At 40.0% G+C, this 6,582-nt stretch overlaps 1 long non-coding RNA gene across 1 annotated transcript; it reads right to left on the reverse strand.

Annotated features, from left to right (window-relative positions):
- Positions 1-620: 620 nt before the first annotated feature.
- LOC124660434 lies at positions 621-1,431 on the reverse strand. The gene is made up of 3 exons (XR_006989890.1): positions 1,134-1,431; positions 875-926; positions 621-768 (listed from the first exon to the last, which is right to left on the reverse strand). It is a non-coding gene; the product is annotated as an uncharacterized LOC124660434 (long non-coding RNA).
- Positions 1,432-6,582: the final 5,151 nt, after the last annotated feature.

The following is a 6,582-nucleotide window of genomic DNA, read 5'->3' on the forward strand; positions in this document are numbered from 1 at the left end:
AGCTGTTAAACTATAGCAGAGGAGCATAGTTATAATATAGCAGTAGAATTTTTGATTTCATCTGAAAATTATATGTTCGATGAACACATACATATTCATCTAAAAATGTGCATCTTAATATTTCTTAAAGAATTTACATCTTAAAAATTAGGGTAGCGACTTGAGGAAATTGCTAATACACAGAAAAGAGAGTAATTTTGCCTTGTAGCCGCATGGTCTGCCATCACTCCATCAGTGTTACAAATATCGATAGAGATTACCATTAACATGTAAACAATACATGAAGGATTCGGCATGGTAAGGGAGCAAACTAAAACTGCCCAAAAGAGACAATGCTTAGTATTTATTCATGCAGACATTCCTTGGATCATCCTGATATATTCTGGATCACAAAAGAAGCTGACCAATCTAGCGATCGGTTACTCTGTATACAGGCAACAATATAACAAATTTAGGTAGGAGCCAGTGCACTCCTTAGATATCAGCATGCGTGGTTGATGATACCCTGCAGGTGGTTAAGAAATCAGCATCATTAGAAATATAATTACTGTGTTCAGGATTGTGATATACTGTACTAAAAACTTGGATAATTCTTTCATTGTTTATCCTCTTGCCTTCTTAGATGTCTGCTGCAGAATTGTTGCCTGAAATGCTGTTTGAGGATAAAAATAAAAAATGGCGAATGCGATGTTTGGTTGTATGTGATATGAGAAGACGCACAAACTCTGCTTCTGTTGTTTGTCACTCTGGAAGATCTACCCTCCTCCACTGCAGCATCAAAAAATTCATTTGTGAAAAATTGTACGATTTACTGTGAAATCGTTCGTCTTTTGTTTGGTTCAGGAGTGATGACAGGTTGTGACTGAATGCCTACCTTGATGGCTCGCGGGGTTTTCAGAACTTTCGGGGTTATCCATCTTTGCAACCTGCACCCAGATATTGGCCTATAGAGTTATATTTTGGTCTCTAGGCAATCTGTTTTAACAAATGAGTTTGATGGAAAATTTCAGGTGAACAAATTCCAATGTAACAAATGAATTCCAGGGGGCGCTCAACGGAAAAAATACATGTAAAAAAAAATTGAAGATGCATCTGCTGATTCAATGTAAATTAAGAGATGAAAACTTGTGTACCTCCAAGCAGGTACTGCTGTATGCCAAACACATGATGACAACCTTTTTCTTCTTGCTTGAGCGGCCAAGATTCACAATCCAATCGAAACCCAATTAAATCAGTGGGCTTGAGTGAGCAGTACGCATAATCCAATAAAAATTCAATCAAATAGAGGGGGAGGCAAAATGTCAAGTAGCTTTCAAGCGGAAGTGCTACCTACCAGATTGATAAACACCGGTGAGGTGATAAAAATAGAAAGGGAGAAAGAAAATCTGGAGGAACACCTACCCAAGAGAAGACCGGTGCCATAGATGGCGATTTGAGCAGTCGGGGCGCTGGCTGTTCATGGCAACACGGCTGGCTTTTTAAACTTGAAGGCGGCGGCTCAGTTTCTTGGGAATTTGAAGAGGCAATGATGGTTGGTGAATGCTGGGAGGCCATAGGTCGTTGTGGGGAGCATTTGTGGCCATGAAGTCACGGCGGCGGCGAGCACTACCAGGGAAACGTGGCCGGCACTTTTTTCTACATGAACGGGGAGCGAACTAAATCGGAAACTGCAAAGAAAAATGCTTCGTAAAAGGGACATGTCTCATCCAGCCCATTTAGGGGCATTGCGTCCAGTATAGCCCATCTATATGCATTGCTTCCAGTACAGCCCAGCCTACGCAGCAAAAAAATGGATCTCCAGCCCACGTGAATGAAACGCCAGAAACGCAAATGACTCATCATGGGGCTGAATTAAGGGCGACGTGGACACACCAGAATGCAGCAAAATCAGCTAGTGGGGGACTCCTATTTAGAGATAAAAGATGTGTTGTTTATGATCTTGCATGCTCTCCGTTATTAGTAGATGCTCTGGCCAAGTTGATGCTAGTAACTCCAAGAGGGAGTATTTATGCTCGATAGTGGGTTCATGTCTCCGTGAATCTGGAGGGATGACAAGAACCTCTAAGGTTATGGATGTGCTGTTGCCACTAGGGATAAAACATTGGTGCTATGTTCAAGGATGTAGTCACTGATTACATTACGCGCAATACTTAATGCAATTGTCTGTTGTTAGCAACTTAATACTGGAGGGGGTTCGGATGATAACCTGAAGGTGGACTTTTTAGGCATAGATGCATGCTGGATGGCGGTCTATGTACTTTGTCGTAATACCCAATTAAATCTCACTATACTCATCATAATATGTATGTGCATGGTCATGCCCTCTTTATTTGTCAATTGCCCAACTGTAATTTGTTCACCCAACATGCTGTTTATCTTATGGGAGAGACACCTCTAGCGAACTCGTGGACCCCGGTCCAATTCTCTATACCGAAATACAATCTCATCGCAATACTTGTTCTACTGTTTTTCGCAAACAATCATCTTCCACACAATACGGTTAATCCTTTGTTACAGCAAGCCGGTGAGATTGACAACCTCACTCGTTTCGTTGGGGCAAAGTACTTTGGTTGTGTTGTGCAGGTTCCACGTTGGCGCCGGAATCTCCGGTGTTGCGCCGCACTACATCCCGCCGCCATCAACCTTCAACGTGCTTCTTGACTCCTACTGGTTCGATTAAACCTTGGTTTCTTATTGAGGGAAACTTGCCGCTGTGCGCATCACACCTTCCTCTTGGGGTTCCCAACGGACGTGTCAACCACACGCATCAAGCAAATTTCTGGCGCCGTTGCCGGGGAGATCAAGACACGCTGCAAGGGGAGTCTCCACTTCTCAATCTCTTTACTTTGTTTTTGTCTTGCTTAGTTTTATTTACTACTTTGTTTGCTGCACTAAATCAAAATACAAAAAAAATAGTTGCTAGTTTTACTTTATTTGCTATCTTGTTTGCTATATCAAAAACACAAAAAAATTAGTTACTTGCATTTACCTTACTTGATTCATCATGTTTCCTTTTAATTTTACCACGAAAGACATACCGGTAGGACGTGGGTCTATAATTGGGAGAAATAATATAGAAGAATTCTTCAACCATGTTAGTACCGTTGACGATTTTGAGGATAGACACTTGGTAGACCTTGCCCCTACCTATGAAATTGCTGCTGCTGCTTTAGTTCACATGTTGGAAACTAAATTTGTTAATCTCAATCCTATAATCCAACACATGTTTCTCACACTTGGTGATATGGAAGAAGGGGAAAAGAAAGATTTTGTTTTAGAAACCCTTCTTAGAGAATTTGGTGGTATAGCGAGAGAGGCTAGAAAGGTCTTTGCTAAATTTAATATGCTTGGTTCTTACACCAATTTTGTTAGTCTCCTTAAAAAGATGGACATGGATAGAATAAAGTACACTAATAATATTAATGATGGAGGGGAGATCAAAGCACCAATACCATGTAAACTCTTAGCTATGAATGATGCACTAGAAAATAACTATGCTTGGCTTGTTCCTGAAAATTTGTTTGATGAGAATAGCACGCCTAAGACTAATGAAAAGGGAGATGCTAAAACTTATGTATCTAATATACTATGCCTGGTTGAGAAAACTCCACACCCCGCTGAGAATGCACCACCCTTTGATGATACTTGATACACACTTTCTGCGCCTAGCTGAAAGGCGTTAAAGAAAAGCGCTTATGGGAGACAACCCATGTTTTTACCTACAGTACTTTGTTTTTATTTTGTGTCTTGGAAGTTGTTTACTACTGTAGCAACCTCTCCTTATCTTAGTTTAGTGTTTTATTGTGCCAAGTAAAGTCGTTGATAGAAAAGTTCATACTAGATTTGGATTACTGTGCAGAAACAGATTTCTTTGCTGTCACGAATCTGGGCTGTTTTCTCTGTAGGTAACTCAGAAAATTATGCCAATTTACGTGAGTGATCCTCAGATATGTACGCAACTTTCATTCAATTTGAGCATTTTCATTTGAGCAAGTCTGGTGCCTCGATAAAATATGTCAATACGAACTGTTCTGTTTTGACAGATTCTGCCTTTTATTTCGCATTGCCTCTTTTGCTATGTTGGACGAATTTCTTTGATCCATTAATGTCCAGTAGCTTTATGCAATGTCCAGAAGTGTTAAGAATGATTGTGTCACCTCTGAACATGTTAATTTTTATTGTCGCTAACCCTCTAATGAGTTGTTCTAAGTTTGGTGTGGAGGAAGTTTTCAAGGATCAAGAGAGGAGTATGATGCAACATGATCAAGGAGAGTGAAAGCTCTAAGCTTGGGGATGCCCCGGTGGTTCACCCCTGCATATATCAAGAAGACTCAAGCGTCTAAGCTTGGGGATGCCCAAGGCATCCCCTTCTTCATCGACAACATTATCAGGTTCCTCCCCTGAAACTATATTTTTATTCCATCACATCTTATGTGCTTTGCTTGGAGCGTCGGTTTGTTTTTGTTTTTTTTTTGTTTGAATAAAATGGATCCTAGCATTCACTTTATGGGAGAGAGACACGCTCCGCTGTAGCATATGGACAAGTATGTCCTTAGTTTCTACTCATAGTATTCATGGCGAAGTTTCTTCTTCGTTAAATTGTTATATGGTTGGAATTGGAAAATGATACATGTAGTAATTGCTATTAATGTCTTGGGTAATGTGATACTTGGCAATTGTTGTGCTCATGTTTAAGCTCTTGCATCATATGCTTTGCACCCATTAATGAAGAAATACATAGAGCATGCTAAAATTTGGTTTGCATATTTGGTTTCTCTAAGGTCTAGATAATTTCTAGTATTGAGTTTGAACAATAAGGAAGACGGTGTAGAGTCTTATAATGTTTACAATATGTCTTTTATGTGAGTTTTTCTGCACCGGTTCATCCTTGTGTTTGTTTCAAATAAGCCTTGCTAGCCTAAATCTTGTATCGAGAGGGAATACTTCTCATGCATCCAAAATACTTGAGCCAACCACTATGCCATTTGTGTCCACCATACCTACCTACTACATGGTATTTCCCGCCATTCCAAAGTAAATTGCTTGAGTGCTACCTTTAAAATTCCATCATTCACCTTTGCAATATATAGCTCATGGGACAAATAGCTTAAAAACTATTGTGGTATTGAATATGTAATTATGCACTTTATCTCTTATTAAGTTGCTTGTTGTGCGATAACCATGTTCACTGGGGACGCCATCAACTACTCTTTGTTGAATTTCATGTGAGTTGCTATGCATGTTCGTCTTGTCAGAAGTAAGAGCGATCTACCACCTTATGGTTAAGCATGCATATTGTTAGAGAAGAACATTGGGCCGCTAACTAAAGCCATGATCCATGGTGGAAGTTTCAGTTTTGGACATATATCCTCAATCTCATATGAGAAAATTATTAATTGTTGTTACATGCTTATGCATAAAAGAGGAGTCCATTATCTCGTTGTCTATGTTGTCCCGGTATGGATGTCTAAGTTGAGAATAATCAATAGCGAGAAATCCAATGCGAGCTTTCTCCTTAGACCTTTGTACGAAGCGGCATAGAGGTACCCCTTTGTGACACTTGGTTAAAACATGTGCATTGTGATGATCCGGTAGTCCAAGCTAATTAGGACAAGGTGCGGGCACTATTAGTATACTATGCATGAGGCTTGCAACTTGTAAGATATAATTTACATGATACATATGCTTTATTACTACCGTTGACAAAATTGTTTCATGTTTTCAAAATCAAAAGCTCTAGCACAAATATAGCAATCGATGCTTTTCCTCTATGGAGGACCATTCTTTTACTTTCAATGTTGAGTCAGTTCACCTATTTCTCTCCACCTCAAGAAGCAAACACTTGTGTGAACTGTGCATTGATTCCTACATATTTGCTTATTGCACTTATTATATTACTCTATGTTGACAATATCCATGAGATATACATGTTACAAGTTGAAAGCAACCGCTGAAACTTAATCTTCCTTTGTGTTGCTTCAATGCTTTTACTATGAATTATTGCTTTATGAGTTAACTCTTATGCAAGACTTATTGATGCTTGTCTTGAAGTACTATTCATGAAAAGTCTTTGCTTTATGATTCACTTGTTTACTCATGTCATATACATTGTTTTGATCGCTGCATTCACTACATATGCTTTACAAATAGTATGATCAAGGTTATGATGGCATGTCACTCCGTAAATTATCCGTGTTATCGTTTTACCTGCTCGGGACGAGCAGAACTAAGCTTGGGGATGCCGATACGTCTCCGACGTATCGATAATTTCTTATGTTCCATGCCACATTATTGATGTTATCTACATGTTTTATGCACACTTTATGTCATATTTGTGCATTTTCCGGAACTAACCTATTAACAAGATGCCGAAGTGCCGATTCGTTGTTTTCGCTATTTTTGGTTTCGAAATCCTAGTAACGAAATATTCTCGGAATTGGACGAAATCAACGCCCGGGGTCCTATTTTGCCACGAAGCTTCCGGAAGTCCGAAGAGGAGACGAAGTGGGGCCACGAGGTGGCCGGACTACGAGGCGGCGCGGCCCAAGCCCTGGCCGCGCCGGCCCGTAGTGTGGGCCCCTC

The sequence above is a fragment of the Lolium rigidum genome, chromosome 6 (assembly GCF_022539505.1).
Source record: "Lolium rigidum isolate FL_2022 chromosome 6, APGP_CSIRO_Lrig_0.1, whole genome shotgun sequence".
Taxonomy (NCBI): domain Eukaryota; kingdom Viridiplantae; phylum Streptophyta; class Magnoliopsida; order Poales; family Poaceae; genus Lolium; species Lolium rigidum.